Here is a 19258-nt window from a genome sequence, read left to right as displayed (position 1 = left end):
TGAAAGAATCACAAAACTTTCATGGAAATTGTTTTCCAATGATTCTGTAGAATACTTAGAATGTGAGCCTTGCGTGCATGCTTAGCCGGCGATAATTGTACATGATAGGAAGAGCATGGTGTATTCAGTTTCCTGTTGGTCTTTTGTCTTTGATATTGACTAGTATATCTCACTATAATTTTAAGAATGCATTTCATTTGTGGTGTCTTTTCAAAATTTGAGATGATTTCAGAGGGATAAAGTTGAGAAGAATAAAGGGATAGACATGAGTTTGGTGGAAGTGAGTTCTAGTAAAGTAAACAAGACACACTCAACAGTAAGTCATCTTTAAATTCATCACACATATTTACTTAATATATACAGAGTTGAGTAGATAAAATCAGATTCATGGTAGTGAAAAATCTCTACAAAATATATTTGAAAAGCAAAATAAGACTGTCTTTTAACAATTCATATCTTCACGAGAGACGTGGGTTGTAGAAATAAAGCAGTGTTTTTAGCACAAACTAGAGGATATCTGGATCAATTTTTCAGTTATTCATCTGCAGTCTGAAAGAGGTAGATTTTTCTGCCACCCCTGAGAAATGAATTTTGATAACCAGGTGTGTATAAAAGGCAGTTGCATAAATGATGGAAGAAGGTCATTTGTCAATAAACAAACTGCCTTGGCCCATTTGATAGGCTACCCCTTAGGTGGGTGGAGTAGACAGAATAGAATGCTGGGAGGAAGAGGAAGTGAGCTCAGACTCGACAGCTCTGCTCTCAGGAGCAGACGCCATGCTCCCCTCTCCCCGGCAGACGCGATAAAGCTCCGACCCAGGATGGACGTAGGCTAGAATCTTCCCGGTAAGCGCTCCTTGGGGTGCTACACACATGAATAGAAATGGGCCAAGCAGTGTTTAAAAGAATACAGTTTGTGTGTCATTATTTTGGGGCATAAGCTAGCTAGGCAGCCATGAGCCGGGCTGTGGGAAGAGGCCCACAGCTCCTTACTACACATAAATAACTAAAAAATACTAGTCTTAAGACCAGGAAATGTACTTCTATAAGTCTGAGGAATAAATGGCCTGATATCCAATGTTGTACAAGAAGAATGGCCTTTTTTCTGTCCCAGCCACCTGGCTATCTTACAACCAAAATAATCACACAGAAAATGTTTTCATTAAATCCCTGCCTGGCCTATTAGCTCTAGCCTCTTATTGGCCAATTCTTACATCTTAATTTAACCCATTTCTAATAATCTGTGTATCTCCACATGACTCTGGCTTACCAGCAAGATTCTAACCAGCGTCAGTCAGACCAAAGATTCGTAGTGTCTGCCACTCTGTCCTTCTTCTCAGCATTCAGTTCTGTGTTCTCTGCCTACCGAAGTTCTGCCCTATCAGGCCAAGGCAGTTTCTTTATTCAACCAATGAAAGCAACACATAAACAGAAGGACTTCCTATACCATTTCCCCTTTTCTGTTTAAACAAAAAGGAAGGCTTTAACATAGTAAAATTACATATAACAGTTATCAAGCAAGAATTACAGTTACAATATTTAGATTTATTCTATCTTCTGTCCTAACAATGGAAAATTATAACTATTACTATCTATCTATTCTTCAACTCCATCAAAGACTCCAGAAGCATATAATATTACCTAAGTAAACTGGAAGTGCATTGTAAGCAACTTCCAAAACTCTAGAAATGACAGAGACATATCACTGCCTGGACAGTCACCCAAAGTTCTTCTGTCCCATTGGGGCATCCATTTTCGGCATACAGGATTGCATCCAGCAGACTTTTCCTAGAAGCAGGAAATTTCAAAGACAGTTCAGTCACTTTTTTTCTGTGTCCTGCAGAATGTCTCACAGACTCATTTATGAAGCAGGAACCCTGGAGGATCATCTCACCTTTAGGCAATTTGAGCAGTCATTTGTCTGTGGGTTTTGCATGTCCAGTGAAGCAGTCCAGGCGAGAACAGTTTCTTGCCCAAATGGCTAGCAAACTCCATAAGGAGCCTCTTTGATGCTCATCTTCCTCTTGAAGTAGCTGGTGCTGCCAGGAGCAGATTTTTTTCATTGTCATGAAAAGTCCTAAATATTAAAACATTTTAAATGCCATATTCTGTAGTCTTTGAAAGATATGAAGAATGCCTATCTAACTGAAATATATCTCTATATATCTAGAAAATCAAATGACTACATGCTTGACTATTATCAGTGATTATCCATTAACAACCTATATTTTCTAATTATACATTTTTAAATGAACTACACAATCACAAAACCTTAATCAAATATATATATATATATATAAAACAAGATTGCCGTTAAGTTTATATCAATAAAGCAAGATCCATACCAATGCAGATTATTCATATCTATATCATATCTCCCTTTAAATGTAAAAGAACATTTATAAACAATATTTGGGAATATGGGTGCAGTTTTTTCTCTCCAAACTGCTTTGTGCTGTATGGGGGTGCTGTTGTGCTAGGTTCAGCTCAGTTAGCAGTTGGGCAAAGCATTTTCTTTGTGCGGGTGTTCACAGTTACCTTTAAGGAGGCCTAGGTCCATGAAATCATATTTACATGGAGACAATCCACAGGTTATCATCTTCTGTGAAAACAAAAGAAAAACCTCTTTTCCAAAGCATCATGTCCTTAGACCCAAATTTTGAAGTCATAATACCTTTATAATATACATGTTGATTTAGCTTAGCAGCCTACACAATGATATGTGTCTCTGTACTTGGCTCCTTTACAGTCAAAAAATTTAAAGAAAACAAATACAATAATATACAGAATCCAGACTCTTTTTAAATTTTCCATTTTTACGTGGCTCATTTTTAAACTTCCTTTAATCTATGATTATCTATACTCTGTCTCTTTAAAGACTTTACCTAATTTAAAAAGCATTAACTTATTTTATGACTCTCTATACTCTTCTCTTTCCCATGCCTATGTACATTTATTCAACACTGTGACCCATTTAGAGATCATTTATGTCTGAATCTGTTCTACTGTGAAAATGTAATTCTTTACTGTCTAGAAGAGCTGTTAAAATACCAAGCAGCTTGGTTCCAGCTGCTCTGGATGTTGATTCCTCCTCTCTTCAATTTTCAAATGGTGGATGTACCACCTGTGCTAACTTTTGGGCCAACAGGAAGGAGCTGCATTCAGCAGTCCAACCTGAGAATGAGCGTGCGTGCAGCACATAAATCATTTCTGTCTAAGTTATAGCCAAATGTGCCATGCAGAACACTGCACAGCTTGGAAACATCTCTCTGTATGGTGGCGGGAATCCACCATGCTCTCTCACCTGCCCAAGCCTAGTAAACCCGATCTTGCCGCCTGTACAGGCAGGTGGAGCCGAGTCATAAGCATGGTCTCAGCTACTTTCCTCCCGACCCTAAGTGGGCACACAAATTCCTGTGCTTACAAATTCTCCATAGCTGGAGTTTGCACCGGAGACAGGGCCCAGAAAGCCTTATTTTATAATGGCGCAACTTTTTTCCCTGCTGCTATTGCTGAGTCATGAAAATCTGTCTATGGCATGCAACCAGCAAATAGCAAAAAGCTGTGTTAAACTCTGTTTTTCTGTGTGTCTAGAATTAAGCTCTCTCTGGGTTTTTAAGTAGATTTAGTCCATCACGTTTGGTGACAAATCGTTGTACCAGGTGGGTAGCCCTTTGTTCTGTCCCAACCACCTGGCTAGCTTACACCCAAAATAATCACACAGAAATTGTATTAATTAAATCACTGCCTGGCCCATTAGCTCTAGCATCTTATTGGCTAATTCTTACATCTTAATTTAACCCATTTCTATTACTCTGTGCATCTCCACATGACTCTGGCTTACCAGCATGATTCTAACCAGTGTTTGTCTCAGGCCATAGATTCATGGCGTCTGCCATTCTTCCCTTCCTCCCAGCATTCAGCTCTGTCTTCTCCACCTACCTAAGTTCTGCCCTATCAGACCAAAGTAGTTTCTTTATTCAACCAATGAAAGCAACACATAAACCGAAGGATCTTCTACACCAATCCAAGACACAGGATTTTGCTGTATTTTGAAGTCTACTGCCACTATAAATATACATCAAGAATGCATGATGGTGCACCAAATGTAGTAAGTGATTTTAATATTCATACCTTTTCTTGGCCAACCTAGTAGCATTTCAGTATTCTAGAATATGGTAGCTATAGGGCATGCTACAAAGCCATAACACTGGGCTGGTGAGATGATCATTTTAGGGGAGGGTATCCTTCTCTGGGGTCTCATTTGTTTTTACTCACAGGGTAATGGGAAGAGGAAAGATTCTGAACACATCCCAGACAGAATCCCTGTCCTCCAAACATCTAGCTAACAATGCATGTAAGCCAAAAGCAGCAGGCCAGGACCATTAGTCACACTGCTTTAGAAAGCCATTGCAAATTTGCAACAGGTCCAGGATTTACAGTCTTCCACACAGGACAAGCACCACAAAAATATGGCAGGCTACACACATGGCTTAATAAAATGCTAAGAGCTGTGTATTAAGCAGATTTATGAAATGTGATCAATAGTAATAATTTCAAAGTAGATTATAATTCTGATAAACCTTCATGGGAAATGATCCAGCATTTCTAGTAGCTGAAGGTGGGAGAATATTTATGAGGCTATTGGAAGGTGTTGTTTCTGTTTCTGATGAACTCTGACAGTAATAAGATAATCATTTTCCTGAATTTCTTTTCTTTTCTTTTACTGTCTGACCCCTTGATTGGTTAATGGTGATAGTTTAAGAAAGATACTCTATTCCAGAAACTGTTTTATGTCTTTTGGACAAATTTAAATTCTTTAAATCCAGTTTAGACCATAAATGTCACAGGAGTTTACAAATAAAACTTTTAGCAAAGAGAAATGGCCTTTGGCCTTTATGTAGTCCAGTAAGCAATTCAAAAAGTGTCAGTCTGATAACAGGAAGCCTTAGAGAAGAGGTTCATCCACTCCCAGCATCATGGTTGACATTTGGATCTTAAGCTGGGCCGTCCACATGGACATACTCACTGACTGACCCTTTTACTTCCGAGCACATGCTAACAAATTATATAGTCTGAGCAGAAGTTTACACTCCCAATAATCGCTGTTTTCATCAGACCCCTCACACTTATAACATTAATTAGCTTGAAAAAGATACAGAAAAACAGATGAAAAGAATTGTCTTTTATAAATTTTCTTTTTTCTTTCTCTTTTATTGTATACATTTTTGTTGTTGCTGTTGCTTTTTCCCCCTGTGTAGGTCAGAAGAGGATATGCAAATTCTCTGGAATTTGAGTTACAAATGAGTTGTGAGTCTCCATGTGCATTCTGGGAAGCGAATCCAACACTCATCCCATCCTCTATAGGATGCTGGTAGTCAGGTGTGGTAGTCATTGATCTGCAGGTTGAGACAAGATGAATGCGAGCTGCAGAATACTGAAGGCAGCATAACAAGACATGTTTTCAAGAAATATCCAAAGTGCCAGGCTGTGGTGACACATGACTCTAATCCAAGAATTCGGGGGGGCAGAGGCAGGGGGATCTCTGTGAGTTTGAGGCCAGCCTGGTCTACAGAGCTAGTTCCAGACAGGCTCTAAAGCTATAGAGAAACCCTGTCTTGAAAAAACAAACAAAAAGAAAGAAAGAAAGAAGAAAGAAAGAAAGAAAGAAAGAAAGAAAGAAAGAAAGAAAGAAAGGTCCAAAGCTACTGGATGCAAGTAATTGCAAAGACTGCCAAGATGCCTGTGAAGCTCAAGACTCAGATAGGGTGAGCCTTGTGACTTGGGATGATATAGCAAGATAAAACCTTCAAAACTGGCATGGGGTATAAAATGAGATCCTGTCACAGAAAATCTCTACAGCAGTCAATTTTTCAAAGGCTAAAACAATCTTAATGTTGGTTGTAGAAGTTCAGCCCTTGAATATATAAAACATTGAAGGGTTATGCAGGAACATCTCAAAGTCATCCTGGTCTCAAGACTGAGTTCCTAGCCAGTCTGTATACAGTCATACAGTGAGACCTTTCCAAAAGAGAGAAACCAAAAATGAACAAATAAATAAATGAAAATGGCTAATGACATTGATGTGGTGCTGATGGGGCGGTAAACACTGGAGAATCCCCTTCACAACCCATTGCCACATGGGCACGGCCGGACCCACTATGATGAGGACATATTAGGTGGAGAAATGGGAAGGAAAGATGAAGAAGCAGAACAGTTTAGACATTTTGAACAGAGGCAGAAGTGACGAAATGAGGATTATGAGGAACAAACAACCTGATCTGTGTAGCCTGTGCTGACACCTGAGGCCATAGTGATGTCTAGCCTGTGCTGCCAACAGGGACCATGTTAGGGTCCATGACTCTGGCAGCAGGGGCCTGGGACATTGTCTATGACTCATGTTACCCCAATAGGCCATGAAAACTTCCCTGGTCTTGTTGTTGCCGGAAGCCATGTTGATGCCTGAGGGTTGCATAGAGCTGGCTCTGACCTGTCCCACACCAGCTACAGCACTTGGGAGAGTGGCCCTGAATCTCCCCTGGGTAGCGCAACAGAGCTGGTCATGGTGGCATGTGTGGTGAGAGCTGGTTTCACCCCTTGGTGGTTGCAGCATTTGAGAGGGCAGGCTTTGTACCTTATGGGAAGATTAGTAGAAGCTGGTCGTGGTGGTCGGGTCACAGGACAGCCGGACCTTCCCCTTGCTGAGGCAGTGCTGGAGAGCTGGCCCTTGAAGTGTGGATGAGGGAAAGCTGCCCTCCATAGCATCAGCTTAGGAGAGCCATTCCCGCAACTTGTCAGCTGCCAATGTCAGGAGAGCTGACCTTACCCTTGCCTGGGAGAGGTAGCCCTGGTGGTCCAGGAGCAGTAGAGTGGGGAGGGCTGAGTACTGAACTGTTACCAGGCCAAGGTCTAGGGCTTTGAGCTGGCGGACCCCAACATCTATTCTGTCCATGAACTGTTGGAGTGTACAAAGAACCGATCCTGTAGAACAGCTTCAGGATCTCCAAGACACAGGGAAACAATAGGATATCTGAGAGGAGTCCTTTGGAAGATCTAGTATTGATAGTACAGCAGAAGTCAGAGGCTTTGAACAGACCAATGACTCATTGCAATGAACATTTGCAAGTACAGCTTTCTGGGGCAAAGGGGCATACTGTGTGATACACCAAGACACACTGCACCTTCCCCGGTGAGATTTTTTTGTTCTTACTTTGTTTTTCTTTTTGTTTTTTCTGTTTTCTTTTTGTCGTGGAAGGTTGCAAGGGCAAATATGGAGGGATGGGGAGGTGAATAAGATGGGGTGTATGATGTGAAATTCACAAAGAATCAATAAAAGTTAAAAAGTTTTAAGAAAGGTTAGGAAAATCCTAAAATGTCTGGCAAGGTGCCAAGGATGGAGCAGGAGCTAAATCTTCAGAAATGTTGATGCAGCTGCTCTGCCTTGAAGGGAAGGTGAAGTAAAACTGTTCTCCCACTCTCTGAACTTCGTTTCCCTTGCCCTGTGTTTTCTTTGCCTACCCACTCCCTCTCCCTTTCCCTGTCCATTTTCTCCTCTCTCCTTATCAGAGCTGGAGACTCCCTATGGCTTCCAGGCTGGTCTCCAGCCTTCCGGATCAAACAGCTGAGACTGCAGGCATCTGATCCCAGTCACTGATCCAGAGAAGACTAGGGTGGGTGCAGCTACCTCATGAAAGCTAGATTTTCCGAAATTTACTGGTTGAAATGTTAATTTCAGTTTAAATTGTCTTTATAGCCGAACTGAAAGGGTAGCTAGCCAAATAATAGGATACCATGGCCTGGGAAGTTCTACATACAACAGATGAATCAGCCATTATTGATATTTAGTATTTTCAGTTCTGACTGAGAATATTGGACGGTTAAATTGCAAAGATCATATAATCTGTATGTTATGGAGAAAATCCCCCTATTATAGATGAATACATATTGATACTTCATTTTAAAGCATACAGTGTGGAATGCCCATGGTTATTTATTTATTTATTTGTGTGTGTGTGTGTGTGTATTTTGATATAGTTGCTGTCAGACAGGATCTCCTGTAGCCTTGAACTCCTGGTCACTCTGCCTCTAACTCACAAGTGCTTTGATTACAGGCAAGTACCACCATGCCTATCCCTAGTTACGATTTTCTTAAGAAGTTAATGCAATTTGAGAGTTTTATTGAATGTGGGACATAAGATACTTCTGTTGTTCAGTGTGGCCTAGTGATGCTCCAGTACAGTGAGCACTTGGATAAAGTGACCTCTATGGCTGAACAAAGTATTCTTAGAAGCCTCGGGTACTCATTCAGCAATCACAACCCCTTCCCTGATAGATGACATAACTGTAGAGTTTCATGGCCAAGGAGTACCTTGGCAGCTCTTGGGTGAGGAATAGGCAGAGATCACACCATGCAATAAAAATTTTACCATGGCAGGGGGGGCACCTGTGAGCATGGATAGGGGAAAGAGATGGGTCGGGAGGAGGCAGTGATAGCCTGGGCTTACATAAAGGGTATGGGACCTGTGGCAACAGCTGAAGTGTCCAGTTTGGTGGCTGGAGATGACATGGCTCCTAGCAGAGTTCCTGAAGGTGGGCTGAGGGTGGACTTGGTTCCTAACAGTAACACACGGCCATGTGAAAATGTCAAATCTATGTCTGATGTGTTGGATCTATTATCAGTTTCGCCGTGTCCTGAACTCACTCTTCATTGAAAACACTTCAGTCTCAAGCTGCCCTTTCCTGGACCATCAAGTAGAGGCAAAGGTGGCAGTAAGTGGTGCTTTGAAAAGCCAGGCCAGGAGTTTCAGGGACTCATCCAAGACCTATGGTTTGGGCTTATGAAAAGGTGAGGGTCTCAAAATGTGGAGTGAACATTTTTCATGAATCACTTATAAAAGTAAAGGAAGAGGTAGCTGGAAAAATAATTGACTGAAAGTTGATTTTGCATTCTCTGGTTGTGGTATCAGAAAAACATAAATTTCTGTTGTTTAAATGATCTGGTTTGTGTTGGATAGTGATAAATGAGGACTTTAATCCCATCACTCGGAAGGTAGATGGGAGCAGATCTCTGAGTTTGAGGAAAGTCTAGTCTACAGAGTGAGTTCTAGGACAGCCAGAACTACACAGAGAAACCCTGTATACAAAACAAAAACCAAAAACTTGTTTTGCAGTACTTTGCTACTACATTTTTATTTTAGCCCCAGCAGACATTAGTAGCAGATTAAAGAGGAACTCATGAAAACCCATGACTAAGCATTGCACAAACAGTGGGAGTATCTGATCACCTGTCCAGTTTGCCAGTAGCTCAGAACTGCTGAGATAAGGGGCATGGAATGTGTGTTGACCATGGTTGCTTGGCAACATTCCAGTACTCCAACATTGCAGATCCCAGCTCTTCACCATCTTTTTGCTTTCATTTTTAATGACGCTCACGGTGTTGTGCAAGTTTCTTTTTTCCTTTTTTAATGTCATTTACTTTTTCTCTATTTTACATTCCAACCAGAGTTATCTTTACCTTTCCTCCAAGCCCTCTTTCTTGTTGACTGGGGTTTCTCTCTCGCTCAGTCCCACAGTTGTTCAGTCCCAATAAATACACAGACACCTACATTAATTATAAACTGATTGGCCTATTAGCTCAGGCTTCTTATTAATTCTTATAACTTATATTAGTCCATAATTCTTATCTGAGTTAACTATATGGCTTGGTACCTTTTTTGGTGAGGCAGTCACATCTTGCTTCCTCTGCATCTGGGTAATGGCTGCAGATTGAGTCTTTCCTTTACCCAGATTTCTTCTGTTCTCATCACCATGCCTGTACTTCCTGCCTGGCTAACCCACCTTTAATTCCGGCCTGGCTACTGTCCAATCAGTGCTTTATTAAAATACAATTGACAGGGTACAGACCATTGTCCCACAACACTTCTTCCCCTCCAACCCACCCAACATCTACTCCTCCCAAGGGGTGAGGGCTCCCATGGTGAGTCAACAAAGTCTGCCACATTAAATTGGAGGAGGACCAAGCTCCCTGCAACCTCCCACCCCGCATAAAGGCTGAACATGGCATTTCACCATAGGGAATGGGCTAAAACAACCTAACTCCTGTATCAGGGATAGATTCTGGTCCTGCTTTCAGGGACTCCTCAGATAGCCCAAGCTTCACCACTGTCTCCCACGTATGAACAACTTTCTGGGAAGGTACCACATACCAAAATTAAATCAAGACCAGGTGAACAACTTAAACAGACCTATAACCTACAAAGAAATAGAAGCAGTTATCAAAGCCTCCCAACCAAAAACATCCAGAGTCTGATGATTTTAGCACAGAATTCTACCAGAACTTCAAAGAAGAGCTAATCCCTATACTCCTCAAATTGTTTTAGTATGACCTCCGGTCTGTATTCTCCAAGATATTGCAGCAGCATAGGACTGAAATCTTCAAATGTACTTTTTACCTAAGAACATCTGCAGCACTCATCAGGGGCTACAGATTCAAGTTATTTTCTGTATCATTTTACTATTCAGAATATATTTTCACTAATTGAGGTCATGAATAGGTACAAGAACTTAAGCATTTGCCAGCTAGCAATAATTGGGCTTTATTGTATTTGTAACCTAGCTAGGTACCTCACTATGTCCTTGTCAGCTAGACTGCTTTTCCTGGGAATAGTTTTTCTCAAGGTTATTAGCAAGGCACCTGCTCTAGTTAAGGGATTTTAAGCCAGCCTGGCTCCTAAATCACACATCTGAGCTGTGATCCAAGTGTGACTTATTGATCTTGTGTGGAACAACAGGCCTAGCTAGAAAACATTATTTTTATTCATCAAAATTATACAGCTTGATTGGCAGACCAGGACTGAGCCAGTGATCTGGGCCAGAGTATACTGGAGACAGGAACTCCGCAGGAACAGGTACAGGGGAGCAACCACTGAGTGCGTGAGCCAGAGCCAGAGACCACTGTGGGTCCAGATGTGAATCTGGGACCTTCAAGGGACCTAAGCCAGGACCACTGTGGGTTTGGGCAAGAACCTAGGACTTCTGAGGAACTAGGCCTGAGCCAGGTCCCCTGTGGGTCTGGGTGTGAGTCTGGGACCTATGAGGAAGTATGCCTGAGCCACATCCTCTGTGAGTCTGGGTACACACAAGCCTGGGAACTCCAAGGGAGTAGACCAAAGCCAGAGACCTTTCCAGGACTAACTTCAATCCAGGGATCTCTGCAGGAGTGGATTCAGACCAGGATATACAGAAACAGGTCAAAGCCAGTAACCTAGGCTAAAGCAGGCCTGAGACAGCAAACTCCAAGGAACAAAGCCCAGGAGCGCTGAGCAATCTCCATGAACATGGAGTGACCAATGGGGTAACTAGAACTGTGGCGCTGACTGTACCATGAGGAACAAACATCTGAGCTTTGGATTCACTGGCACCCAGAAGATTATTCAACAGAATCTCAGATAGCCTCAACCACACCTATTAGAGGAAAAGATTAGTAGAAAAGGAAAGGACACATGCAACACCACAAAGAGCAACACGACATCAGTAAAAACTAAAGAACCAATAACAGTAAGACTTGAACAACCAAATATAGATGAAGCAGGAGACAATGACCTAAAAATAACTTCAGGAGATGTTGTAAACTCTTAAAGAGGAAATGAGAAATTCCCTTAAAAAAAATGGAGGAAAAGACAAAAAATTGGAAGACATCAGCTAATCCCTTAAGAAAACCAAGAAAAGCCGGGCGGTGGTGGCGCACGCCTTTAATCCCAGCTCTTGGGAGGCAGAGGCAGGCGGATCTTTGTGAGTTCGAGACCAGCCTGGTCTACAAGAGCTAGTTCCAGGACAGGCTCCAAAACCACAGAGAAACCCTGTCTCAAAAAACCAAAAAAAAAAAAGAAAAGAAAACCAAGAAAAGCAATCGAACATAAGAAAGAAACTGTTAAAGACTTGAAAACTGAAATAGAGACAATAAAGAAAACAAAGGCTGAGAGAATTATAGAAACAGAAATCATAAGAAAACTATCAGGAACCACAAAAGCCAGCATGAACAGCAGAATACAAGACACAGAATAGAGAATCTATAGTGTTGAAAATAATAGAGGAAATAGACTCATCAGTTAAAGAAAACACTAAAAAAAACTTAACCCAAAATATCCAGGAAATATGGGACATCATGAAAAGGCTAATCTAAAAATAATAGGTATGGAAGAAGGAGAAGTTCAACTTAAAAGCACAGAAAATATATTTAACGAAATCATAGAAGAAAACTTTCCCAACCTAAAGAAACAATGGCTATCACAATACAAGAAGCTTATAGAACACCAGATAGACTGGATAAAAAAAAAAAAAAAAAAAAAAAAAAAAAAAAAAAAACCTCACTACATAATAATCAAAACACTAAACATACAAAGTAAAGAATGAATATTGAGAGCTGCAAAGGAAAAAAGGCCAAGTAACATATAAAGGTAGAGATATCAGAATTACACCTGACTTCTCATTGGAGGCAATGAAAGACAGAAGGTCCTGGTCAAGCGTTATGCAGACATTAAGAGATCAAGGATGCCAGCTCAGACTACTATACCCAACAAAACTTTCAGTCACCAAAGAAAGACAAAATAAGATATTCCATGACAAAAGCAGATTTAACAAATACCTAGTCACAAACTCAGCCCTATACAGAATACTAGAAGGAAAACTCTAACACAAGGAACCTGGCTACACCAAGAAAAACAGACAATTGATGGTCTCATAGCAACAAATCCCAAAGAAGGGAAAAACACACAAATTAACACCACCAACAATGGAAACTAAATTGATCGACGCACCTTTGAACACCTGATTATGGCAAAGAAGCAAAAAATATCAAATGGAAAAAATAAAGCATATTTAACAAATGATGCTGGCATAACTGGATATCAACATGTAGAAGAATGGAAATAGACCCATGCACAAACCTCAAGTCCAAATGGATCAAAGACCTCAACATAAAGCCAGCCACACTGAACCTTATAGAAGAGAAAGTAGGAATTACACTTGAATGCATTGGAACAGGAGAATACTACATAAATATAACCCCATCAGCACAGACACTGAGATAAACAACTAATAAATGGGACCTCTTGAAACTAAAAAGCTTCTGTAAAGCAAAGGACATGGTCAACAAGACAAAATGACAGCCAACAGAATGGGAAAAGATCTTCACTAAACCCACATCAAACAGAAGTCAGATCTCCAAAATATACAAAGAACTCAAGAAATTGCTCACCAAAACCAAATAATCCAATAAAAATGGAGCAGAGACTTAAACAGAGAACTCTCAATAGAGGAATCTAAAATGGCTGAAAGACACTTAAGGAAATGCTCAACATCCTTAGTCATCACAGCAATGCAGATCAAAAGAACTCTGAGATTCCATCTTACACCTGGAAGAATGGCCAAGATCAAAAACACTGATGACACCTTATGCTGAAGAGGTTGTGGAGAAAAGGGAACACTTCTGCATTGCTGGTGGGAATGCAAGCTGGTACAGCCCCTTTTGATGTCAGTGTGGCGATTTCTCAGCAATTTAGGAAATAACCTTCCTCAACACCCATTAATACCACTTGTAGGTATATATCCAAAGGATTCTCAATTGTGCCACAAAGACATATACTCAACTATGTTCATAGCAGCATTGTTTGTTAAAACCAGAAACTGGAAGCAACCTAAATGTCCTTCGATAAAAGAATGGACAAGGAAAGTGTGGTACATTTACACAAAGGAGTACTACACAGCAGAAAAAAAATAAAGACATATTGAATTTTGAAGGCAAATAGATGGAGCTAAAAACCATCATTTTGAGTGAGGTAACCCAGATACAGAAAGACAATTATCACATGTACTCACTCATAATTTTTTTTAAATATAAAGACAAGAAAACTAGCCCACAAATCCCAGAGAACCTAGACAACAATGAGGACCCTAAGAGAGACAAACATAGATCCAATCTACGTGGAAAGTAGAAAAAGACAAGATACCCTGAATAAATAGTGAGCATGGGGACTTTGGGAGAAAGTTGAATGGGAGGGGAAAGGTACTGAGGGAGCAGAGAAAAATATAGAGCTCAATAAAAATAAAAAATTATACAGCTTAAGGAAGTCTCATCTTTTTTTCAATCCACAGATATTAATGCCCAGTGACATGTATTTATTCATGAGATAAACACACTACAGTACAGGTAGTGGGGTCTAGAGCTTATTAATAGGAGGGGAGAGCAAAGGGAAAGAGGATGGGCTCATGAAATCGTCCAAGTCAGCCTGAACATAGAAGGCCTGTCCTGAGTCCTCTGATGTGTACATTAGCTCGGGTGAAGCTTGGATTGCCCATTCCCTGTTCTTCTGTGGCTCTCAAGGTCTTCCTAACAGGAGTTATCTTTCAGTTTTTATAACATAAAAATTAATCAGGAACTTGTGCTGTTCCTTGAAATGTAGAAAAGGTCTGTGGCTGCAATGTTCACCTGTAATCAAAGTGTCTGGGGAGGGTGGAACAGGGCAGTTACATGAGATTTACCTTGTCTTTATGAGGGTAGCATGTCACAAAGAAATAGAAAAGTTGTCACTTCTAGAAAGGGCTCTCTAACCATGTTCACAGCTCTCTCTCTCTTTTGCCTCTTTATCCAATTTCCTGTTTCTTACCTAAGAATTGGGGTCTGAAGTGCATTTGAATGTTTCCCCCAGAATCCACCGTCACCCCAAAACTGCCCAAAAAGCTAGAGCCTCTGAGTGTTTTTTTTTTTTTCCCTTTAGATCTGATCTTATTGTGTCCCCAGGCAGGCCCTAGTCTTTGGACCTTTCTCCATCATCTTTCTTTGTAGCTGGCATTACTAGTCCAGAATGAATTTCATTTAGGACAGCTTAGAGGTTAAAAACACTACCTGCTCTTCCAAATGCCCTGAGTTCAATCCCAGGTACCACATGGTGGCTCAAAGCCATCTGTAATGAGATATGGTCCCTTCTTGAAGAGGAGACATCGTCAGTCCTCATCAACTTAGACATGAAACCCAATATGGACAAGTTCAACCGGACCACCATATATGGGCTCCCCATGCGTGCTTCAGCATTGCCGGGTACAAATGTTATTTAAGTTTTCTTCATTCATGGCATACATGGATCAAGGGAAAGGCAGGAATATATGATTAATCACTTTCAAGTAACATTATCAACTCTCTACAGACCTATGGCTGTTTCACAGTACCAGTAAATGTAAAAGAGCTACAGAAAGATTGTGACTTCTAATCACAGAGACAGAAGCAAAGGAATTGAACTCATAGAATCATGGGTAAATACATTGTTATAAAGAAACCTTAAACTCTTTTCAAACATCATTCTGATTTTACTTCTTTAATGAGGTAGGGGTGGAGGACATGGACAGACAATAGTGTTAGTCTTTCAACAGGAGATTCTTGTTGTAGCCCAAAATTAACATTAGGAGAGAATTGAAGGAACCCCATCTGTAGAAAAGCCTTGAGCTCTCTGGATCTTGACACCCGTCTTTTCTGCTAGGCCTCCACATGAACCCTCATTCCTAGTGCTCCTAGCAGGAAGCCAGCAGTCCATCTTTCCCAGCACCTTCTCAGTTGGAAATTCAACTCACCAGAGAAAAGACAGTTTTCTTCTAAATTTCTCCAACTCTGCCCTTTAAAACTGCTCTCACACCTTCAGAAAAAAGTAAGAGAGCCTGAATGTGTGGAGAGGAGCAAGGGGAGCCAGAGTAAATGGCCCAAAAACCTGTTTGATCACTAAGTCTGATCAAAGTTAAGACTTAGAGTGCTGAAACTGAGAGAGAATCAAAGGACCAACCAACCAATGGGGAGGCACCACATCGGTATCTGAGGTTTGACCACTAGAGGGAGCCAGTCTCCCTGGGTCAGCTCTGCTTTCCAGGAACTTGGGACATCTCTCAGAGCTACAAAACTACAATCACCCTAAAAGATGCTGACCTTTGTGAAAGCTGCTCCTGATGGAAAGAAAGCCCTCCCCATGGACTCCTTTTGCACCTGAGCTCCTGGCTGGGTTTTGCTTTGTGTGGCAGGTGTGGCCCAAAGGGCAGGAAATGCAAGGGGAGGGACAGGGAACTGCAGTGTTCTCTGTAGCTGGACTTGGCATATACAGGATGAGAACAGGGAAAAGGCTGCAGTTAAAGGCAGCTGCTCACAATCAAGATTCCCACCCAGCAGGGACAGGGTGGGAGGAACCTCATGCAGAACCGTGCAGAGACATTTCCCACACTCAGCAGTGAAACTAGGGAGCTGCAGGGTCTGTCCAGCTGCCCAGGGTTGTCCTGCAGATTAGGTATTCTGTTGCTGCCCAGAGCAGGGCCTCTTCCCAGTGCTTTTCTGATGCATTCATTACATCCCTTCTAGAATGTCTCTGCAGGTCCCCATTTGAGTTAGGGTTTCTATTAGAGACAGTTGCTATTGCCTCAGCATTCCATGAATTAGAAGCTGAACTTGTGTAGAGCTGGGGATGTGGTTGTGTTGGCACAGTGCACGCCTAGCAGTGTGTAGTCCTGGGGTGGATCCTGAGCACTGTACACACCCAGTTGTGCTGACACGTGCATGTGTCTGTCTTAGTCACTCTTCCGTTTCTGTGACAAATGCCACAACTGAGGTACTTTATAAGGACAGTGCTTGATTTGGGGCTTAGAGTTTCAAAGGATTAGAGGTTATGGCCACCACAGTGTAGATCATGGCAACAGGCAGGAAGGCATGGTGCTGGGGCAGGAGGAGAGAGGTCACACTTGAGACACAAACCTGAGCCAGAGACAGAGAGACACTGAAATGCCCAGAATGTATTGAAATCTCAGAGCTCACACCCATGTCACATATACTCCAATACTGCCACACCTTCCATTTTACCCCAAACAGACCCAATAACTGGAAATTGAGTATTCAAAGATATGAGCCTATGGAGGCCATTCTTATTCACACCACCATAGGATTCTGGTGTGGGAGAATTGTCTGTATTCTGTCAATCATCTTTTAAATAAACGCTGATTGGCCAGACAGGAAGTATAGGCGGGGCAACCAGACATGTAGTAGAGGCAGGGCGATGAGAACAGGAGCATTCTGGGAAGGAGGAAGCCCATTGCTTCGATTCCTGTCCAGACCTCCGAGAAGCAAGATGTAATCTACCTGGCTGAGAAAGGTACTGAGCCATGTTGATACCGTAGATAAGAACAAAGGGTTAATATAAGCTACAAGAGCTAATAATTAGCCTGAGCTAATGGGCCAATCTGTTTATAACCTAATGCAGAACTGTGTGGTTTTCCTTGGGGATTGCTGGCTGTGGGGTACATGGTGGGACAGATATCCGGTACCCCTCATGTTACAGGCCCCTTCATGTTTGGAGCTGGCAGCAGGAAGATCAGGAGCTTAGAGACCATTCTCAATAATAGGGGAGTTGATGCCAAGACAGCCTGAGATACATGAGAATTATTTAAAAATAGAAATGCTGTATCAGGGAAATGAGCCATCCCCATTGTCAGTCTCACCCCCACTTTTGCACACCTATCTCCTGTGTTCCTAATGTTCTCAGATCTACTAAATTATGACATACAGAGTGACAGCAGATATGACAGCGTAGTCTGAGTTATGTTTAACATACCTGTCGCCTCCCCCTCTTTCTATTCTATTTAACTCTCTCACCCTCCCCAGTGCTGAGCCCATGAGCTTTTGCTGTTGTTTTAGTTTGGTCTTTGCACTTCAGGGATTGAACCCAGGGCCTTGTGAATGCTGGGCCAGTGTTCCATCCCTGAGTTAAACCCCTAGCCCAAACTCCACATCTTGATGAGGATAGGGACTGAACTGCTGTTCTTGCTGTGGACACAATGGCTGTCAATCAACATTATAATCTGATTCTTCTGAATTGTTAATGAGTATATAAAATTCTTTACAACTTTTTGTTTGGTCTTGTTTTGGAAGAAAAGTTTTATTTCACATCCCAGCTGCTGGCAGTACTCCTCCCTCAATCTAGCAAGTACTGGTGTTAGAGGGATGAGCCACCATCTTTGTCTTTTAGAGAGTTGAAGTAGTACCTTTTCTGTTTTTTCCTAAGGCCTTCTTGGTAATAAAAAAAAACCCATAAAATCCTCAGACAGTTATCTAGCTCTTCATGAACTTTCTTAGACACAATTCCACTCCTGTCTTTGTGCAAAGATTAGACTTTGTGGTCGGGTCTGCCACCAGCCTCGAACCTCAGTGACAAGAATGAAGGTGGCCAGGAGAGCACAGCACTGACCATACTGCTGAGCAGTGCGGCAATGTGTGTGAGTCTAACTGTGGCAATACACGCTGACACTTATTTCAACACAGGAAGGGCTTTCCCATGAAACACAATTATGGAAGAAATATTAACCAAAAAGAACGTTGGAGAGATACGAAGATAGAATATTTTTTCTTGAATGAATTTATAATTTAAAATTTAAATAAAATCATCTGTTATTTTTTGTTTGTTTTGTTTTTTCAAGACAGAGTTTCTCTGTAGCTGTGGAGCCTGTTCTGGAACTAGCACTTGTAGCCAGGCTGGCCTTGAACTCACCGAGATCCACTGAACTCTGTCTCTTTAGTGCTGGGATTAAATCGTACGCCACCACTGCTGAATTACAATACAGGTATTGTAATTCTTCACACAAAGCGTGGTGATGTTTGAGTGGCTGATGCATACTCTGCCAGCATGTAGTGCTAGAATCTCCAATCTACATGCAACCCTGTGACTGCCTGTCTGCTGTCACACATAGAGACCTGATGGAGCTCCACTCAAAATGAGTCCCCAGGAGCAGCCTTGCTGGAGCCACACTAACCTAAGTGAGTTCTCATGGCAGGGCATACTATGTTGTGTCACATGTCTGTCCTGCCTCCTGCCTGGAAATTAGAGAGCCTGGCTGCAGGCGCTTGCTGTGAACCTACCCCACCATCCTACAAAGTCTGAGCCTTGTTCTTCAGTCACAGCGACCCTGATGCTCTCCAGAGATCTCTCTGTTCAGTTCTTTTCTGAGAGTGGACCCTGAGCTTTCCTGGGAGCACTCACCATGGTGGGTCTTCTCTTTCTTTCTCTCTTTCTCTCCCCTCTTCCACACCTCTCTCTATTTATGGCAATCTGACTCCAAATAAACTCCTTTTGCCCACCAATTCTCCATTGTGTCCCCTTGAACCAACTACCTCATCCAGAACCTGGAACATTCCTCTTTAAAGGCGAGACAAAATACAGCAGGGTCTGACTCTGTAACAAGC

This window comes from Chionomys nivalis, chromosome 8 (assembly GCF_950005125.1).
Source record: "Chionomys nivalis chromosome 8, mChiNiv1.1, whole genome shotgun sequence".
Classification (NCBI taxonomy): Eukaryota; Metazoa; Chordata; class Mammalia; order Rodentia; family Cricetidae; genus Chionomys; species Chionomys nivalis.
The sequence above is the reverse complement of the archived record's forward strand: the minus strand, read 5'-3'. Positions refer to the sequence as shown.